The sequence below is a fragment of the Neolamprologus brichardi genome, chromosome 17, assembly GCF_056152115.1.
Source record: "Neolamprologus brichardi isolate AB-2024 chromosome 17, ASM5615211v1, whole genome shotgun sequence".
In the NCBI taxonomy this organism is placed as follows: domain Eukaryota; kingdom Metazoa; phylum Chordata; class Actinopteri; order Cichliformes; family Cichlidae; genus Neolamprologus; species Neolamprologus brichardi.
In genome coordinates this window covers 6757501-6779505 of record NC_142120.1, presented here as the reverse complement: position 1 = coordinate 6779505, position 22005 = coordinate 6757501, and the positions used below count along the sequence as shown (strand labels likewise).

General features: G+C 41.0%; 1 long non-coding RNA gene across 3 annotated transcripts in view; it reads right to left on the bottom strand.

The window, feature by feature from the left end:
• Positions 1–334: 334 nt before the first annotated feature.
• LOC102799740 (uncharacterized) overlaps positions 335–22005 on the bottom strand; it is a 32474-nt gene continuing 10803 nt past the window's right edge. For 2 of the 3 annotated variants that reach the window (XR_004843592.2, XR_004843591.2), the window contains exons 3-5: positions 7417–7526; positions 3594–3645; positions 335–1292 (exon numbers count right to left, since the gene is read on the bottom strand). This is a non-coding gene — a long non-coding RNA (uncharacterized LOC102799740). Of the gene's footprint in view, positions 1293–3593; positions 3646–7416; positions 7527–7794; positions 13719–22005 lie in introns of those variants that run through there. The other variant, XR_015716639.1, reaches the window with a different exon arrangement.

The following is a 22005-nucleotide window of genomic DNA, read 5'->3' as shown; positions in this document are numbered from 1 at the left end:
TCACATTACTTCACTAAATTTACTACACGCTGTGAGAACAAGCTTCACTGGTTACAACTTCAGACTAGCAGAACTTACCTTTTTTTTAAAAAAAAACAACAACAACAACAACAACAAGAAGCATCAATAAGAAGAGAACAATTTCCCACAAAAATCTGCACATTATTTTAGGTTAAACAAACAAACGAGTCCAAATTCAAAAGTCATGCTTCTTATCCTCTTGTGGGTACGATGATGAAGATGATGTTATTACAGCCGCTTCAGGAAAGACAGTAAGTTGTATAGTCATCTGACAGCTTGGGAATGACCCTAAAACTATACAACCTACTACCTCACCCCAAAGGACAGTTTAACTCTCGCACGGCTCTCCAGTCGCACCCAGTCGACCTGTGGGAACAGAAACTCAACGACAACTGACCTTTGTGAAATTAGGACAAGACTTAAAAAAAACTAACTACAGATAAGCTGTAATGGGTGGAGTTAAGTGTGTAAAATTCAACCACAATTCAATGTAATAAAACAACAGCATCACAAATGTGCCGATGAAAACCATAGCATCCAATTAAAGGCAGAAAAAACAGGTGGATCTTCATAAAGTTGATTTTGTCATCGTTCCAAAGGTCAAAGCTGAACTTCTGTGTGCTTGTACTGTTAGTGTATTGTACTGGCAGGCAGCTATATTCAATGTCATGTGAAAACGGTAACGTAATTAAATGTTTGTAATTTTAAATAAAGCCAGTTCTGTAGTCTTAGCAAAACATCATCATGAAGCAGCACTTAAACTTACTTAATACACAGATAAAACACTGCATGTCCAAAAAAGTGCTTGTTTTACATTTTAAGAAATTAAACATTTTTATTTCTGTTGTATTCAATCCGTTTTTGTTCTTTTTCTAAACTTGTTAAATCCTGACCCAGCTGCCAATCTATCAGAGGTTAAACACACGCAGACACACAACATCTCACAATCACATCCACACCCACAGACACATTTCTAATCACTATTTACCCAATCTAAAATGCACTGTGGGAGGAAAGTACCCAGAAAAACCCACACAGGCACATGGAGGACATCCATGCAGAAAGGCCCCAGCTGATCATGAGGTTCCTTTTTTTTTTTTTATACATTTAAGGAGAGGCTTAATATGTGAAATGTGTGGTAATTAAAAAACAAAACAAAATACACTCAAAACACTTCCTCTGCATGTCACTTGAGCTTGGCAGGTCATCTTCCCTGAGCAGGTCTGTGCGGTCTGTCAACTCGCCTCCTCTCAGGTTTCCTCGTCTCGATGCTGACAAACGAGAGGAGAGAGTGAGCTGCGCTTCTCTGTTCAAAGGTCAGACTTTCACTTCTTGTCTGACACAGGAGCATCAGAAAACAACAGAGCACCTATATCAGCGTGCTCACACATGTCATACACGATGGATACAGAGAGCGGTACGTGGGCCTCCTTCAGTGCCGGTGTGCAAACACACGACTGCAGGTGCTTGCATGTCTGCATGTGAATGTGTAGAGAGTGCAAGTATCCTGTGGGTGTATTATTCATGACTATCCTGTTGCATCGCTCTGTATTGCTACCTGGCAGTTTATTAGAGGAACACACACACAGTCACACCATTAAAAGTGACTCCAAAACTCTAAAGTCGTGTGTTGTGCTTCTGTGTGTGTCGCAGGAAACCTTGGTGCAAATGAGCAGATTTGTATGTCAGAGTGTGTGTTGGCCTGAAAGGTCGAGCAGACGAGGTTGTGGTTGTTTCAGGGAGTTTCCTGAGTGAGACAGGAGAGGCTGCGGCTCTGCTGCGGTTTCCCCCTCGAGTTGGGGAGCGACGGAGAGGAGGGGAGAGGCGTGAGGGCGCGAGGTGGGGGTCAAACTTATAAAAGTGAGTCACTGCCTTAACTCTTCACGCGCACGCACCAGTTTGTGGCTGTTTTATTGCAGGTCGTTTATCCCATAAATGCCACACAAATCTCTATATGAGCTACTTACTGTCCAACCGTGTGAGGTATAAGCAGGCCTGACTGTGTGTGCAGCTCGCTGCTTCACTTGCACTGCTAATGCGTGTATGCAGGGTATCGGGTTTACACAGGAGAGGCCCTTTTATTTAAAGGGTCATTCCAGGTAAATTATGACAAATGCATTTTCCAACGTTTTTATGCATGTGTCACTGAGATTTCTAACCACAGTTAAATGTCTTTTGATTTTACTCAGAAATATTACGTAAAAAAAAAAAAAAATTAAATTATCCAGAGTGAAAAGGATGACTTTTTTTGGAATACATAGGACTGCTTTTATTAAAGGTTATTAAATACTATAAACAAGCAGAATTTCATTAATCTCTACTGGAAGTGGGTGGAGACAGAAAGCAAAGCACAAAAACGTTAACCCTAAAAACACAAGGCCAGTCAAAAATCTTCATTTCTTTTGTAATTTTGGGTCAAAAAACCTTTTAACATTGCCCAAAAGCATTATATTAACACTTTTCTTTAGTTAATGTGTGTAATTAAAATATAACTGTTTGTTAAATGTGATTAAAACGTTTTTGATAACACAACTGTTTTACAGTTTGTCAAAAAAAACATTAAAACTACTAAAGAGAGGCGCAAGTGAGATCCTCGATCTAGGCATGAACTTGCAAACAACTTTCCAAAAATACATTCATCCAACATTTTGAATGCACAGTGCCATAAACTGTAAAACTGTCAGGACTGAGCTTCACAATTATTTGAGATTAACCAATTCACCCTTTGAAGTGAGTGGAGCCGCTGTGTCTGGAGGGTTACAATAATCAGCAAATATAAATCAAGAGTACATGCTTTTTTCACTGCTTGCTGTTTTTTCATTTGTCGTTTTTGATTTAACGGCACGCGGTCAGCCGTGCCGCCGGAAAGCCTGAAACTGACGTGAGATAAAAACTCGAGCCTGAACCGAACCCGTGAGTGTGTTTGTGCAGAAGAGCGCCGATCCGAAAATGTTCTAGACCCGTATGCGACTCAAAGTCGTCTTTTAATATCAGAAAAATCTTAAGTGTGAGGTGTCCTGTCGCTCTGCATGCAGTTGATCAAAACCACCAACAGGTGTCATGTCTCCCTAAGTATGCTGGGAGAGAGTGCGCAGACCCGAGGGCTCCTGTGACAATGAGGCCTTTGTGTAATTCCGGGGTGCCAGCCGGTGTGCCCTCGTGTACGGTTTCTCTCTAATCTTCATTTGACCTTTAGGCTGACGGCTCTTCTGTCCCATTTTTCCTGACTAATTTCCTTTGAGGAGATTATCTTTGAGCTGCAGCACAGACTTACCGTTTCAGATGACACGACAGACACAACGCACCGATACGAGTTTTGACAAAACGCATCACACGATGCTACGGCCGCTGGTGTGTGCTGGAGACGGTTGTGTTTGATAAACTAACAACAAACGGTCGCTGAGCTGTGTGCTTGAACCACGCAAAGCAGTCCCGAATGATTTTTGACTGTCCGGGCATTAACACACACAAAATAGATGCTGCTATATGCACCAAAAGTGCTACAAAAACATACACGGATTCAATAACAAGAATATAATTTTAAAGAAAATTAATAAAAATGTTAGACTAACCTTGATATCAATGTCTGGCACGGAAAAATAAAGTCACCCCCAAGTAATGACTCTGCAAATGAAAGCGAAAAACAGATAATTATAGTTACACATGTCTGTGCATGCAGCATTGTTAAAATGTATTCACAAAACACACATATGCACACATGTGCACACACACTCGGCAAGGTGTTCATGTATCGCTCAGGTCATAAACCTGCCAAGCAGTTACTTAAGTGTATCATTAAGGCTGATGTAGCATATGTTAGAGTGATCATAGCTCAGAATACTGTAGCTGAATTTAGACGGGATAACTGCATTACCATTCACTGCCAGTGCAGCTTAGATTCATCTCTCAAAAAGGCACTAACTCCAGGAAATTACTACAGGAACTTAGATTACTGTAAATCCAAAGAAAGACAAATTAGCCTTTAGCCCTTTTTTTTGGTTTGTTTTCGGCATTTCTTTTAGGCATTCGTACCGTCTTCATTTTGGTCCAATATTACTTTTTATTAAACAAAATGTGGAATTTTTAAAAGTGCTTATAGTAATATTTAAATATAAACGACAGTAACTGAACAATTAGAAACAAAAAACAAAAAGCAGAAAATTAAATATTATAGCTAAAATATTTTTTTATGTTAACAATTAATTTTAAATCTACATTTTAAGCCTGAAATAAATAAATAATATGGACACCATCCTCTGTTTCACTCTCTCTCTCGCTATCACTCTCTTTCTCACACACACACACACACACACACACACACACACACACACACACACACACACACACACAGTATTCTTAAAACATATTAGAGAAATAATAAACGCCAACTGTAGAGTACATTTACAAAAATGTAAAACAATTACATATTTAAATGTTTATATACATCAGTGAATTACAAATGTATTTCTCATAAGAAAACGAAAACACCAAAAAAAAATTCTCAAGTCTTTTAAAAACTACACTAGAGTTATCCGACGATTAAAAAATAAAAATACAACAAAATAATTATTTTTCACTTAATAAACTAAATTGTGTACTAATATAGTAAACACACACACACACGCACACACTCTTTCTCAAGGACTGTTTTGCTACACCTTCTGAAAATAAAAAGCTGGAATCTCCCATGAAAATCTAATTCATCTAAAACCTTCCCTGAAATAAAAACCCTTCATGATCGACACATACTCTCACACACACATACACACAAACAGGGATTGAAACAAAAAGAAGTGTAACTGAAACTAAAAACAATCTTTGTGTTCTCACATCTCATTTCTGCTTTGCTGCTATACAAATTAAGTCGTCTTCATACCAAACGGACTCCATCTATAAAACTGACACTTCCATTATATTATTCATTTATTTATTTATTTATTTTTACACCACAAAGTAAGTCATTAAAGTATGTATACTTGTAGTTTTTAAAAATGGGTCATTAAGCTATTTTACTATGTGTGTGCCTTTGTATTTTACTGAAATGCACCTGTGTGTATGTTTGAGGGAGACTGTGTGGCCATCTGTAGTGCATTGTGTGTGTGTGTGTGTGTGTGTGTGTGTGTGAGAATGTTCAGAGGAGGAGGCTGTGCCCTGCACTCCTTGGGAGAGGCGTGGGAACCCCATTCATCTTAGGAGCCAGGGTTCATTGTGGGGTACACAGCATCAAATGTGTCTGGTTGTTTGCCTGTGTGTGTGTGTGTGTGTGTGCGCAAGATGTTGTGTGATGGTCTTTATATTCGCTTTCTGAATGTCGTTTACTTTTCTAATGTTTTGTAATGACAACATTTCGATTACAAGCTTACGATGTTACATTCGCATTTACAGTAAATATTTAAACAAAAAATATTTACTTGCTTACAGGAATCACGGCAGGAACAATTAATGGCTCTTCAAACATAAGAAAACAATGTGCGCTGCATTAAATCGCTCAAAAAACTACAATTTACTGACAGATTTGCAAGGGAAAAAAGTAATGCTTATCAATTTCAAAAGCTGGCCAGGATTGCTTCCTTCATTTTCCCCAGATGAAATATTATTTACAGACTTGGCAATATCTTGTGGACATGTACTGTACAACGTACGATGTGCGATGAAATAAAAAGACCTAATAAATAAGGAGTTTTTTGCGTATACAAAAAGCAAAAGAAAATCGCTAGAAAAATATTTTGATATGTTTCCAAACGATAGTTTTCAAGGCGCTAAAAACATTCTGAAGCGGGCTTCTCTGTATTTAGACAGGACAGTGGATTCCAGTGCTTCCTCACACAAATATATTGGATTGTACTGTGTTTCTAGGAAATGTGTGTTCATTAGAGTTAAACAGAGAATGTAGAAAGGTAAAAACAAACAAAAAGTCCGAGCAGAAATGAGAAGACCGCCATATCCTGCATCTGACTCCTGCAGTTTTCACTGCTACACCTAAAGAGTAAATGTGTCTAAATGCTGCTATATAACTCCTAATTTCACCTGACTGAGGGTCTGAAGAACAGGGATTGGATGCACTGAAGCGACGTCAGGATTTCCTGTCAGTGTGACAGTGATGGAGGAGTTTAAGCCAGGCTCAGTAGTGTGAGAGTGGCGGTTGAATAGGCCTGTCAAACGTAGGATGTAGGTGGGATGACTAGAGCTATCTGTGATGACTCACGCTGCCTCCACTCCTACCTTTTGGTCATGGTCGACTCTGATGTGCTGAGGTGTTCAACGTGGAGTGATATCGATTTAAAATAAAAAATACAATTTTAAAAAAGCAAGATTTTCAATTAGCGAGCTTTTCAAAAACTGATTTATGGATGATAATTAAAAGATGCCAAGTTGAATGGCACTGCTGAGGGGTGTGGCGCACTCAGTGTTTTAATTATGTGGAAAATTTAATATAATACGGACAAAATTAGAGCCGATATTCATCGTCATGGATGAAGTAGCAGTTGTAATCAGGTAATAATAATATAACCTTTTTAATTTCCTTTAAAAAGCAGAGCACTCTACTACAGTCAACATGTACCTCTCAAACCGTGTGCGTTTACAGTTTAATCAAACCATAGTCTGTAACCGAGCGAACGAGGGCGAGCTTTAAATCTTAATGGAGTTTTTTTTAGGAAAAAGTTTTCGTTTTAATAAAGCGTTATAAACGATGTGTCCAAAAAGGCCTGTTTGAGCCATATTAAAGCTACGTGGGGCCACGTGTCAGCACTGACCCATTTTCAAATATTTAACCTTTACTTCCAGGGAATAAACTAGGCACATATTCATTAAGATGAGGTTTTAATAGCAGAGCTCAATACGAGTGGCGTTTAATCATTTTCTGATAGACCTGAGAAGAGGGGGAGAGAGAGAGACAGACAGACAGAGGGAGAGAGGTAGAGATAGAGAGAGCATTGTGGTGGGGCTCGGCCTTGTGTAGCAGGCCTTCCCTGGCCATCAGCCCAACATTACAGCACTATTCCTTCTCTGCTCCCTCCAAAAAAGCATTTCTCTCTGTGAAACACACGAAAGGCCGATCCGGAGTGCTAAAGTACAGGTAGGAATGCACCAGAGAAGAGATTTGCTCAGTTTTGTCGAAATTTCAAAGCCAATGCCACGTTTCTAACCAGTTTGACTATATTTAGTTAAGCCTGCTCTCACTGGATAGTCATGTAGCCCTGGAGGAAACAACACCCAGACACAATGTTCATACACACTAACGTGGTGGTCAGGTCACACGATGCGGCTCTCCACATTCGTTATGTCTTCATCTTTTGACAAAAGAAAACCACTGCATGTGTGCAAGCACCACACACCTAAGTATACACACACACACACTTACCTCCACACCCACACACTCTCTCTCTGACTTACCCACTGAGACTTTGAAGTAACTGTCCCACACCACAGCAATGAGCTATCCTGGATGAAGCGGCTGTGCTGGACCCATCCGTGGCTGCACACAGTATGTCCACATATCCTCTCTGTAGAGAAGGGCAGAGAAGGAGCTTGGATTCAGTCACACAGCTTTGCACTCCCTGCAAGAAGTAGGCGGGCACGCCAACGACAGACCCATTCAGAGTCCCAGAAAGTACCAGCCTCCGTGTCTGCCTCAGCGCCTTTCCTACAATGTCTGTCCGCGCCTCTGCCCGGGATTTGCCCGCGATAATCTGCCCACTTCACCCCAAACCCGTCTCTGAGCGTTGGGTAACCTCCCTAACCTGAGCTAACGGCTTTCTAATATTTACAAACCAGCTCCTCTCGCTCTCCCCTGTCTGCCAGCTCCTTGTCTGAGACTGTCAGGGCCGCCACAATGGAGAGGCCATGTGGGTTTCCCATGGAGTCGCGTGTTCCTCCCGTCTGGCAGTTAACAAGGCTTTGAATGAGGAATGTTAGCAAACAGAGCTGCTGAATGTCGGATGAATGCTAAGCCAGGCAGCCAGTCAGATCGCAGCGCTGGCCCGGGCATATGAATAATGCAGAAAACTCGGCAGGGAGGAGAGGAGACAAGGCTCCACCTCCCTGTGCCCCTTCCCAACTCCACCCACCCCTCCTTCTTTTCCCCGCTCGAAACTCAAATGCCTTCACGGGAGCAAGAGAGCCGAGAGAGGGGGGAAAGAGAGAATTCAAGATCTCTGCTGCTATTCACTCATGCAATAAAAAAAAAACCTGCAAGAGAAGAATAGTTACACATGCACACACATCTAATTACTACAAATCAGTTCTTTAAATACACCACTTTTCCCTCTGTCGTTGGGATCTATCACTCTCTTTTTTCCTTTTTTTTTGTTTTTTGTGCCTTTTGTTTGAAATTGGCACCTGTCCCAGAAAAAGCCCCGCTGCTGCTCCGCCCTCCTGCTCCCCTTTCACTGGAGACTGCCCACGAGATCGAGAGCGAGCGAGAGAGAGAGAGAGAACGTGAGGAAGAGAGGGTGGGGCAGAAAAAACCAAAAAAGAGGGACAGGTTTGGAGATGGAAAGGGTTAGGAAGGTAGAGGGCAAAGCAGATAAGAGCACAGGAAAACAATAAGGAATTCAATTTAAGACCCAGGCGCGAGACACATGAAATCGAACAGCACATAAAACAAACTGCAGCCTTCATACTCAGATTCATCCAGGAAAAAAAAATCTGACATGTTGAGCAATCAAGAAACATGCTGAAGGAAAAAAAAACAAAACAAAACAAAAAAAACCTTTGCACCAACGCTAGGGCACGGCGCAAAACTCCCAGGTCCAACAACCCAGGCGAGGTAAAAACGTGATAAAACTAAAAGCGCGTGAAAACAAGGATCTGAAAAATGCCCTTGCAAATGGCGCAGCAATGTCGAAGTAGGAGTAAAGCAAAGCCACTTGTTGCATGATATTGAGGAACAGATCTTGCAGGGAGAAGTGAGAGCAGGCAGAGGGTTAAAATCCTGGGACTGGGAGTAGTAAAAAATCCCTCCCTCTTTTGGCACAGACTAGCTAAAGGGGAGGGCCTGCCTGTAGAAATAGCAGCAGAGCGTTTTTCCCCTCTTTTTTTTTCAGAGCTGCAGCGTCCTAGTCTACCCTTTCGCATGTGGCCGGGACCCAGGGAGAGAGGAGGAGGAGGAGAGCGATGGATAGAAAAAGAAGCAAGAGCAAAGAGAGAGAGAGAGAGAGAGGGGAGGGGGTGAGAGAGGAAGGGGAGAAGAGCTGTGAGTGGAGGAGAAAGAGCTCAGCTGATGATGAAACAGGGACGTGTGGGAGTGCGTGCGCACTACGCGTTTTCATCACAGACCCAGTGTGACGTGCGCATGCACGAGGCAGGGTGGGGAGGGAGCTGAGCTGGGCTACGGGGCGGGGGGGTGCACTTCTGCTGAGGACGAGAGTCACAGCAAACACTCACAAATGATTAAAGGATACTAGGACAACTTGCAACACCTAACTTTGAGACTGGAGGGAAAGATTAATAGTGTATCTTTTCTTTGCAGAGCTGCTGGGCCTTTCAGTTTAATATCAGCCATTTGGCTTTGACCCACACGTCTTTATCACTAAACTCCCAGCTGGCACTGAAGCAATGGCGTTCCCCTAGCGAAGGCCAAAAGTGTAGGCTATGATCAGTGATGAATATCCTTTTGATTACTGCTTGATTTTTTGGGCTTTTTTAATGCTCAATCATTAACATGTAGGAAAGCTACATCAACTGTTCTGGCACGCAATCAAAGCCAGATAAGCACCTGGATGCGACTGCCCCACCATGATTGCGGCATTGAACCACGCTGTAAAAATCCTGGAATATTTACCGCAGTGCGCCCGCCATGTGCCATTACTAGGCCACCCTCGCCTTGCAGCGAACTGCAGCAACAGCAGCCGGTTCTGCGTGCGACTAAGGAGAGGAGAAATGTCGGGCAGTAACCGAACGATAAAATGGACTCTGTTGATGACTCTGCTCGTGTCCAACACCCTCCTTCCCCCTCCGCATCGAGTCTATTCTGTCTCCCACCCTTTCTTGTCCTTTCGGTAGCACTGTTCTAGCCTACAGTAATAAACAGCCCTGTTCTGAACAGCTAGTGTTAATTTAAGCCTGCATGAGAAGGATCTCTTTTTTTTTTACGTTTTTGTGCCAGATACTACCCCTGCTGTCTTCCTCTCTCCCCTCTTCTCATGCACACCTACCAACCTCTGGATCAGCATGCTGAAGGTTATTCACACCCGTCCGGTTTCCACCCGACTTCCCTCCTCAAAAACTTTTCTGGGCAGCCAAATTGTTGTAATGCCCCGTAACTGTTTGCAACAGATTCCCCCGTGGCAAAGAAACAACTTCCTCCTTTTTGGACACCATTCCCCTCCCCTCTAGTCTTCGCTTTCCCAAAAGAAACCCAGAACTCAGCACAGACAAATTTTTTCCCCTTTTTCTCTCCTCATAGCAGCAGCCATACAAAAGAGAGAGGTGGGGGGACTGTCCAACAAAACGACGAATCTCACATCATGAAACACAGCTAGCTAGACTCCATGTCAATCTGTGTTTATGCTCGGGGATTCTAAAGAGGACTAACATGAATTTAAACAAATGAAAGCTGGGAAAACATCAGTATTTCCCGAATTTTTCAATACGTGTGGTGTTTTGGTTGTTTGTTTGTTTTTTCATTTTAAACAGGCGACAAGTAGATGAAAAACAGCGAGTATGAGCAACACAAGCGCAAACTAATATGGCTGCTTGCTTACTTGTACCGACCCTGCACTCTCAGTCCTGGAGACTGAAAGAAAAGGCGTTACGCTGCTGTGTTTGCGCCTTTTCTACCTCGCAGGACGGGCTTGGAGAGAGAAAGAGAGGGAGAAAGGAAGCGAACGGGTGCACTTGCCTTGCCAAGCTCTCTCCTCACCTTTCCACACAGTCAAATAAAAACTCGGCTTCCCTGTGTTGTGTGTACTACTGCTGCACCATCCGCATTTCAATGACGCACAATGTGCAAACTCGTGAAAAATGAGGAGTGAGATTACTCCCGAGGTTCAACGTGAAGCAACTGGTGATTTAAATGCACTTTATCAAAAAAGCAATAAATTCCCTCGTGGGCATTGATGAGCAAAAGCCCGGTCGAGCACCAAACGGCGATCAGACTGAACCCTGTGACGTCACATCTCGCCACGTCTTTGAACCAATTGCTCTCGCTGAAATCATTAAACGCTGTTACGAGTGCCTGCTGAATATATATCAAGCACTATTGTAGACAAACTCGTGTTTCATCTGGAATCAGAAGAGTCCCTTTGCTCTTTATCTTCGATCTAAGATACTGTTACTGCAAGTCAGTTGTTTACCATCTAACATGTGGCAGGAATTCAAAAAACTTGGCAGAGCCTGTTGCACCGTACGTCGCGGAGAGTTCATTTGAGGATACAGCTCTGGTTTTGGCTCAGCTGCCAACTTCTGACACTGTAGCCCTCTGCACGGCCTCGCCCCTGCAGGAGTGGCCTGCGTAATGCTGCCATTGATGAAACTCCAATATTAACAACCTCCTTTATGACATCTCCACGAGTCTACAACCGCTTTTTTCCCCCCTTATCAGCTCCCTTCATCTCGTTAAAACTGAGCTGCACTCTGCCTTACAGCACACGTAACGTCAGGGTGTAAAAGCATTGTTAACATTTCATATGCGTGCAAGTGCAAGAGAACAGAAGCTTTACCGCACAGTCTTACATATTCACAAAAAATCAAATAGATGCAAAAGAAAACCGAATACAAACATGATCAAATAACCCAACCACAAAAAAGTGACAATACATGTGTCATGGTTGCAACACAGAGCCCAAGTCTCAGTGAAAATGACTTATAACTCGTGAGGAGCTCAAGCAATTAAGTCGCTGACTTATCAGCCCCCGAATGTCTTCACATCTTTATGAATCATCCCACAAATTTACTGCAACAAACCAGCTGATCAGCACACACACAGTATAAAATTTACAGCACGCCGACACTGCTCGATGCTGCACTGCCCCAGGGCAAGCAACGCACACATGCACAAAGTGAAATTAACTCAACCACAATATTTTTGATAATCACTGCTGGCGACTTTACAGGACCATATGAATACAAACAAATCACAACATGAACTGCAATTAAACAGCCAACAAGTAGTTGAGAGAAATCTCAGCAGATCAAACTGAAATTCATCATTAAGCACAGCAATAACTAAAATAAATAAATCTATTATCCGCTTTTTAACCAAAAATATTTTTTCTTCAGAGTATTACGTTTCGCTGTTAGTTAGCGAAGAATTAACGGGGTTAATTAGAACCACCTGGGATTGCCAGTAAAAAGACATATGACCCTCTGAGGGATCTACTTCTGTGACTGCACTGATGGGTTGCGCTGAAAAAGACCAACATTTGGGTATTTTTTGCATGTCAGAGATGTTCTTCTGAAGGGTGAAAAAGTCGCACAGGAGATCTATGTTTTACTGTGAACTTGAGAGTTATAGCTGTCTACACATTCACACCCTGGCGAACTTACACAAACTCTCCCTCTTTCTTCGGCGGCCGGCGCAGCGGGCCCGCTCCCTCTACAAGGTGGTCCGCCGAGGGGCCCCTCAGCAGCACGTGCCTCAACAACTTCTCTATTACACCCGTGACCCTAAGGTCAGGCTCTTGAGGGTTCTGAACAAAGGCCACGACCCTAGGGTCAGAAGTGTAACGCCAGGGGCAGGTCAGGGCCCCACAGCAAAGAGAGCGTGCCGTTTGCTTTGAAAGGTAAGGATCACTAACACACAGGCCTAATAAGGATTAAGGGGCCATCCCCTTTGGGATGTCACTTTGGGGCCTCAAACATCAGTCTCTATTAACCTATGTGACCCCCGGTGGTCATTATAAGGCTGTAGGTCACAGTCACTTACGCTGCACATCTGAAAAACCTAAAAGCTTTAACTTGAGTGCTGCTCATTATATGTACAAATTGTTTTGACAGATTAACACCTTGTCAATAGGACTCAGTCCTCGTTGTGAGGAGCTGTGCCTGTGCAGGTAACTTGTTGCATCAGCTGGCAGAGTCTTCAGAAAAGGTCCTTTAAGGTGAAAAGCAGTAATTCAGCATCAGGTCAGCTGACAGAAAAAAGAAAAACAACAACAACCTGACAGGTCATCCCAAAATGTAATGTATAACTGAAAATCATGTGAGTACAGCTGATTTTTCTTTTTTCACCTCATGCAAAGCAGGCTCAGAGCACTCGGTAAAACTTTAATAAAAGCAGGTAGGCCAGAACTGAGGGAGAAAAATTACAAAATGGAGGACAGGAGGAGACAAGATGGCGGCCCGAGTGATGCAGCCACCCGCACACTCCTTGTAACATGTCAAATCGCCATAAAAACGTTGTATTTTGTGCGATCTCTCTCGATGTGTTATTTTTTCATTTTTTAAAACCAATTTAAACATTTGTCAAAACAGAGACGACTTAAGATGCTTCAAAAGATCTGAATTCATTTTAGTCACTTTGGGAACTGAAAGTCACAGGATTAAATCCGGTGATGTCCAGGACAGCAAAGGCGGAGAGGAGACATAACGTACGCTTTTTCATTAAGATTCATTCGTTCATGTCGGATTTAAAGATTGCCTTCTTAGTGCTCAAATCACACTAAAGCATTTCAGTTGCTTTGAAATTTATATAATATAAATTAACTTTAATTTTTTTACCGTTACAATGAAGAAAAGAGGAAACTACTGAATTATTTATTTTTTCATAATATATTTAACAAACAGTGTTTGTAAAACAGGAAAAGATAAACGAACATAAGGATAAACACACACACGTTCACATCATTTATGCAAAACTACTAGTTTTAATATATTATATTATTCAGTATTGTTAAGAGTAAAAACATAAAACACATTGTGGGCGATTTCTAATTGAATGCGAACCAATACAAGCAGATTTCACTCCAGATTCAAATAAAAAAAGGAGCTAAATTCATTCAGGGGTCTTTTTTTTCACTCCCAGATTTTTTTAATGCAATTTTATTAATTAACTCAATTTATGGATTAACTTGAAATGTGACAACCGCTCAAATTTAAATTCTACATTTACAGGTTGCATGATGACACTTCTTCCCCAAATTGAAGCCTGGAAAAGGACAAACTTTTATTGTGAAAAGATTAGATACACTTCATTCATAAATGAAGGATAATTTCAGTTGTTAAACATTCTGCTGAAACTCATTTTATAGTAACTTTATCTCTGACCTCTTTCATAAAATCATCTCTGCACAGAGATGTATGGAAAAGCTTAAAATGTGGTGTATTTCCTCTCCCTTGTTTTTTTTAAAAGAGTCATTTAAATAAAGAGCATAAACATCACAGTTTAAAAAAGAAACTGTCGATTTTGTTAACTATTAGAGGTTGACTTTTAACCCTTGAAATGAATGAAGATTCTAAACCTGTGTAATTAAAAGTAGAGGAAACACTTGAAACATTAAATCTTTCTACATATTTGCACTAAACTGGAAAAATTAGTAATTATTAGGAAAATAAGAAGCAAAATTTGTGCTCAGTATCATTTGAGTTTTGAATGTGTGATTAGAAAATGTTATTTCAAAAGCACATTATTCAAATTTCCTCAGATCTCAACAGCAATGTGTTTTAATTATTTCCCATGAGAACTAGAAGGAGTAAATAAATGTAAACATTTCTGTATTTCTTTACTTTATAAAAATGTTTTGTTTTTTTAAAACTCCTACTTGATAAAATACAAGAGGGTAAAGCAACCGACAGAAGCTCTGAACAAATAAGAAGCCAGCAAGGATAAAATAACATGTCCTCAAGCGTTCTTCGTGTGCACTTCACACTTCTCAGGGGCACAAACCGAGCACTTTGTTTCAGATGTATTTCTTTTCAATCATTAAGCCACTCACCTCTGAAAAACGAGCTTCTCTGTGTGGAGGGAGCCTACTCGGCCACATGGCAGAGCAAAGGTTGGAAAAGAGGAGAGAGGGAACGGACCTGCGCTCGCTAAAGACAAGTGTCCTAAACAGCTTTTAAAACGGCCGAACAGACAATAAATCGCAAGCAGGCAGCACTTTGACAGCTTCTCCTTTTTTGCAGCTCTTCTTCATTAAAGTAAGGGCAGAGCTTTGGGAGAATCATTGTCCTACTTTCAGTTAACCATGAGACTCTCCTCTCTAGGTCATTCTGCAACTGTCTGGTTTATTGGAAAACTTTGGTTTCTAATTTAGCTAACAGAGTACACTGCCCATCTTGAGAGGGTTTTTAAAAAAATCTAATTAATGATGTTTTTTCAGGGAAAATAGAAATGTCAAAGTGATCCTTGGTTAAAAAAAATTAAAGCTTTTTTCTATTGTGCAGAGCATGGAAAAATGACATTTACAACAAAACTAAGTTGAAATAAGTTCAAGCATGCCCTTGGTAGTGTGAACTTATTTTAACTTGCATTAAATAGCTTTTCTCAGTGAGTTATTGAAACATTTTGTAGTGCTAGCTGTCAAGGGGAAAAAACTGTTCTGAATGCAAAGTCGAGTGCTCTCAAGGTTATGACATTTTCGGCTCGAACAATTGTCTTTTTAGATCACACGTGGCTCTAAGTCATTACTAAAAATGTAAGAATGACAGCAAATCACAAAACTGCAGAAAGGCACAAATATTAAATAAATAAAGCATATTTTAAGATGCATTTTTTACATTTAAAACTTACCCCTCATCTCATCTCCTCACAGAAAAACACACACATCCCACCCACACACACACACACACACACACACACACACCTACACACGCCTCTCCTGATTCCTTACTGCTCACATTTCGGGTCCATCCCACATTAATAAATGATCAATTTTGCAGCTCTTATCATCAGCTCACATGCAGCTCCCTGGCGTTCTCTGGGAGTGGTACCACCTTTTAAAGCATTCGGACCTGCCACGTCACAGGGCTGCACTGCAGCCTGGATGGGCCTGCGTGACCTAGCTCGGTCCAAACCGGAGCCCTTCTCGCCACAACCCCCATCGGGACCCATGTTTCATACAAGCAAGATGGTGGCGGTGGGAAGCCGTGGTTTATTTGAACAGAGCAATTCCATCAGCCTCCTGCTCCGTGTTTCATTTCTCATCTCTAAAAATCAGACACTTGTCTGACTGAACTGACAGCACCCTCCTTTTAGTCGCCCGTATCCAATTCAGCTGACTAAGGGTTCAAGAATGCTCCAAGCGCAGTGTTTTGGTTGATTTCATATCGAGAACGAGTTTACATGCACATCCTCTCAGCTTCACACACACATGAACACACACACACACACACACGTCTGGATTTGTCTGGGTTACAGAAGGTAACACAAGGCACACATGAAACCAACAGTAAGCAGTATCTGAGCAGGGATTTCACACGTTTCTGAATTAAAAAGATATTTTTTGTTTTTGCTGGTTCACTGACATTTTCAATGCTTATAAAGAGAAAGAGTGTGTGAATGTGTGTGTGTGAGAAACTTAATGATCACATCAGGACAACCTTATATCACACTAAATGTGAAAAATTAAGAGTGCTAATAGGCGGAAGTTTCTCTGAACTATTGCAGCTGTTAAATGTTGATGGTAGTGATTTTACAGACACCCCTCCCATTTGGGGATGTCAGTCTCATTCCTGAATTCTCTGTGAAACCTTACAAAAAAATCTACAGATAAACAGAAAAAAATGGCATATCAATGTTAAAAGTCCTCTGATTTGTATTGTCTTTTTTTAAGCTATGCACAAGCACAGAATATATTAATCTGCGTATTTTACATGTATTTCATGTCAAAACACTTTTTCTTGTTTTGTTTTGTGGTCTTTTATTCATGGCTGGTCTCAACATTAAATGATTGTCCTAAAAAAATGTATAGCATTCAGTTCACTTTGGCAAAGTTCTGCCCGAACATTAAGAGAATGATCAGAGCATTTCAACTATCTGTCCACCAATATTAACCCTAAACCTATACTCACACATATGTATTTTTCTTTTTAAATTCAATCTCTGGCCAGAAACACCAGCCACATAATAACTATCAAGCTGACTCCTGCTTTAAATCCAGTGTTGTTTTTTGCTAAAAGTATTGACTCATTGTGGTGTCTACTGCAGTGTGCAGTCTAGTGAAAGGGGAAAAGAGACGCTGGCTCTCAGGGGTTAAGATGCTAGCAGTCATGTGCCTGTCGGCTGCAACAAAAGCCTGCCTATGTAGGGTGCATACAGATGGAGTGAGCTCCTTTGTGTGCAGCGTTTCACACGTCGCAGCCTCGGAGCTGCCAGGTCTGGCTCTCTGGGCCTGGCTACAGGCCTAGCTAGCAGCTTATAGCACCTGACGCTGGGCTCTCACTTTGCTTTTCTTTGCGTGAGACCCAAGTGCAGCGAGTTTTTGAAAGATAATGGAACAGAAGTCCAAATAGTGGGTCACACGGCTCAACACACAAACAATTCCAACGAAACACGGCACAGCAGAGCACAGCCAGGCAGGCAAGACAGAAGCACTGTAAGCATGGCTCCCACTTAGCTCTGCCGCAAAATATTTGACTTTTCCCTCCTCTGCTGTCTGTCAAGTGTCCCAGAAAAGTGCTGTCCAAGACTACTTGAAATATGCTAACATACACACAGCCAATAAACTTTTAATCACGAGTACTGTTGTGCATGAAGTGTAAACAGTTTTTTATCCTACTATCTTCTATATCACGTCCACCAAGTCACAACGGGAAGTTCCTTATGGTGTTGCTTTACAATGGTGTATAAACTATTTAAAGCCTGTGCGCAGGGCATTGCTACATATCCTATCAGTTGTCGAGCATAAAGTCCACTTTAAGCTAACAGCTTTCTTTCTTAAGCTGCACAAAGTCAAACTGATGCTTTTCAGTAAAAAATAATGTTCTTTATTTCGTTGTTGGGAAAAACACAAACCAGGATTCTCACACAGATGCAAAAGAATCTAAGAGTATATCGTTCAAGTAAGAGTTACAAGATAAACTTCTTACCCAAATGCCACACACACACACACACACACACATACATGCACACACACACACACTTGACCTTGAATGGAGCATTAAGATTTATTATATATTATGCATACACTAAATAAAAAAATTTCAGGACAGTGTAACTGCTGTAAATACCAGTTCTGTGCCATTTGCCATTTGGAAGGTTATTATATTTTTATGAATATAAATAAAAGCACTGCAGTTTTAAGCCTCCAACAACCAGTCAGGTTGTTTTTAGGCTCGTGCCTATACACACTCACAGGTAGAAGATTTAATTTAATTTTGACTATTAATATTTACTACTACAACTACTACACATAATAATAAAAATAATAATAATAGAGCTGTTACTGCAAAAGAAAAATGTTATAAATTCTAAAACACAAATGCTTTACACACCTTCAACCTGACAGCATTAAAGATCTACTGTATATAATCGAAACTGTTTGAATGTGGGAACTCAAAAAGAGTAACCAGTTCAGTATCTGAACCCCTGTCTCTCCCTTACATATAATGTTGACTAATGTGCAGAAAGATAAACATTATATCATAGTGAACTTGACCTTTGACCCTGTGGAAATAAAATGCCACCACCTTATTTATCCCAGTCAACATCTGTGAGAAATTCTGTACATTTGTAATTTATTATTGAATAAATTACACATGAAAAAAGAATGAGTTTTTGAGATCACGATGACATCGACCGTCTGTGCCTCTGGCCACGTCTTGGAGACTAAGGCAGGGATTACATTCCCCTGCACACACCACAGACACCTTGTTCTTATATGATTTTTTTTATTGTTGTAGAGTCTGCGTGTAGGACACAGCTGGTGTCCTTATAGTGTCATAGCAGTGGGGACTAATCTACGTTATCACAGAAAATTGCAGATATTCACACGGAGCCTCGTATGCAATCTGCGATGATGATGTTCAACTCATCCAGATACTTAGCTTACTTAGCTTAGCTTATTCAGAATCTATAAAACCGGCATAAGGAGACTGCCGTGCTATCAGGAGGCTGCTGGCTTGTCTGGTGTCTTAAAGCAGGACCCTTGGCTGGTACAAGGAATGAAGCTTTTGACATTTTAAATGCAGAACAATATTTTTGAGGATTGGGACACACTGCTGCTTTGACTGCACTTAAAACCCACATAAAGTGGATGGAAATTCTGCGGTGGACCAGCATTAGTCTATTATTTCAAGCGCACAGCCCGTTATTTATACAAAAATAACTTTTTTTTTAAAGCTTTTCATTTTAGTACATGTAAGCTTGAAGTCAATAAAAAAAAAATACTGTTTCACTGTGCTGTTGATTTTGGACTGTCAAAGACCCAAGCGACAGAGGCTACACTGAGAAGAAAATAGAGCCATAAAAAGTCACTTCTGCTATCCATCCAAAAATAACAATTAATCTTTAATGAGAAATACTCTGTTCTCTCGAGATCTTCTCCCAAAATAGGATTACTGGCACAAAAAAAAGCATTTTTACCTTGTTAGAGCCAATACGAGAACCTCTGTGCAAATATTAAGATAAATGAAAATATTTTAATATGAAGACATTAGGGCTGCCACAAACGACTATTCTGATAGTCGACTAGTCACCGATTATTTTTGCGATTAGTCGACTAATCAGATCATGCATCCATTGGACGTAAAACGTACAGCTTATTGCACCAGCAGCATTTGCTCTTATATAACTATCATTAGCTTACAGCTTTAAGTGTTTAAGGTATGTGCTAACTAAAAATAAAGACAAGATGATAGTTTATTACATTTTAATGACATTTGCAGATTGTTTCGGTGAAGTTTAATAAACTCAGCCATCTACTCCTTGCTATCTAAAATATAAAAGGACACCGGAGTATATTCTCGAGCATCTCACACTTCTGATAATCAGTTGTCTGCTTGACGTTTATTCAGCTGTGTAAAAACTATAACTTTAATCTCAGTCAAACCGATTTACTCACGAACAAATAAAATACTGAAAAGAAGTTATCTAAGTGACTTATATCATGTTTAACCTGAGTAGCGAAAGACCGCAGTGGGTAACAGACGTCTCCGAAAATGTCGGAGCGCTTTTGAAAATATGCGGTGTCTTGATAAACTGAGCAGATATTTGAGGTTTACACAGTTACATTCTCGCCTGAAAATATGTTAAATGTTTATTTTGTGACCCAGAAAGAATAATAAGAGTAACATTAAAACTAAGTAGCTGCTGCCATTGTTGGAAACTGAGCAGGGCTGCGCTATGAATTCTGGGATAGGTTGGGCCACGAAGTATACACCCGACCCATCCTTCAAATCTGGGGAAAAGGAGGATGCATTTGTTGGAGTCTTCGAATTTGGACAGTCTTCGTCGTGTCGCTGTAACGTAATCGGCCTACAAATGCGGGCACAGGAGGATGCGGTTCCTGAATTTGGACACAGCTACGATACCGGACACTGCTTATTCTTCTTCGGGGTTTAACGGCAGCTGGCATCCTTGTACATGCAGTGCTGCCATCTTCTGTTTCAGTCCGTTATTACACTCTTAAATCCTACTGCTTATTCCTGCGTCTTTTGGGGTCTTACAAAGCTTGAAACGACGCGTCAACTATTAAATTAGTCGCTGACGATTTTGATAGTCGACGTAATCGTGACAAGTCGACTAATCGTGGCAGCCCTAGAAGACATTGGAAGTTTGCATCACTTGTATTATAAGAACAATTACTAGCTGCTTTCCTGTACAACCATTTTTGACACAGAAAATGACTCCATGTTAGCCCCCATTACTTTCCATTATGAATGCTACCGACATGACAGAAATTTCTGGTTTTGTACATACAAGAGCACTTTTTTCTATAACGTGTTGTGTTCCCAGAGAAGACAAGTACCAAACTGAGAGCCCCTTTAAAAGAAGGTGTTACTTTATCTCTTTAGAAGTGACACAATGGTCACTTATGCTGCCATCACACATATTGTTCCACACCATGTTAAAATTTTAGAGTCTAAATACTCCAGGACCGGGAAATAAAACTGCAGGGCTTCAGACAGAAATGTGCTGGTGTCTGTCACACTTGAACACACACAGAAACAAAACAGCCCTCCTCAAACAAGTTGCCTCTATAAGTTGTATGTTAATTAAACTTTTTTTAGAGTATCAGCTTCTATTTTCCAACCCTGCGCCCTCCATTCAGCAGTCACGTCTTAAAATACATATACAAACACACGAGCAGACACACACAGACTTTCAAATGTATAGCCACCACATGTTTCAGTTACATGTTTCAGAACAAGATGACTAGGTGCCTGACAACCTCAGTGATGGAGGAGATGTGAGGGTGGGAGGAAAAAAAAACGTTACCCTAGCGTGTTAGTTTTCTGCCAGGGAGTCCCTATTGACCTGTTAAACCTTTGTGACTGGAACAAATGCAAATGGCGCTGACTTGTTCACACAACATACTAAAGGCTCATTCAAATGAGGCCCCGGGCCACAATGAAGCAGTGGCCGAGCACTCTGTGGAGGCTGGGCAGCCCCCAGTCTGAGAGAGAGAGAGACAGACAGAGATTCATTTTGCCATTGCACAGTTCATTCCAGTTGTCTGGTAGAGAGCAGTCATCCACTCTGATTACTTCTCCTTCATGAACACAGACACACACACACACACACAAGATAAAATTACCTTACACCTCTCCTGTAATTCTGTGCTTACTAAATCACACTGTTACACTGCACTGAACTTTACCCTGTAATTACCTTGTCTGTAATACTTTGTAACTGGATGCCAGCGGACGTGAACTGCTCCTGTTATCAAGTATGACACCACTCATCCTTGATAATGACACACTGGTTAATACACTCTAGCTTTCGCAAAGATACTGACTGTGCCCCAATGACTAATCACTTTTTAAGTCTGTCCAGCCAGCACAGAATAGGAAATGAAGTTGCAAAGAAATGAATAGAGACTGGAAGAAAGTGGCAGAGCAAGACAACTCAAAGGCTAAATAACAGATAAATTATATGAATAA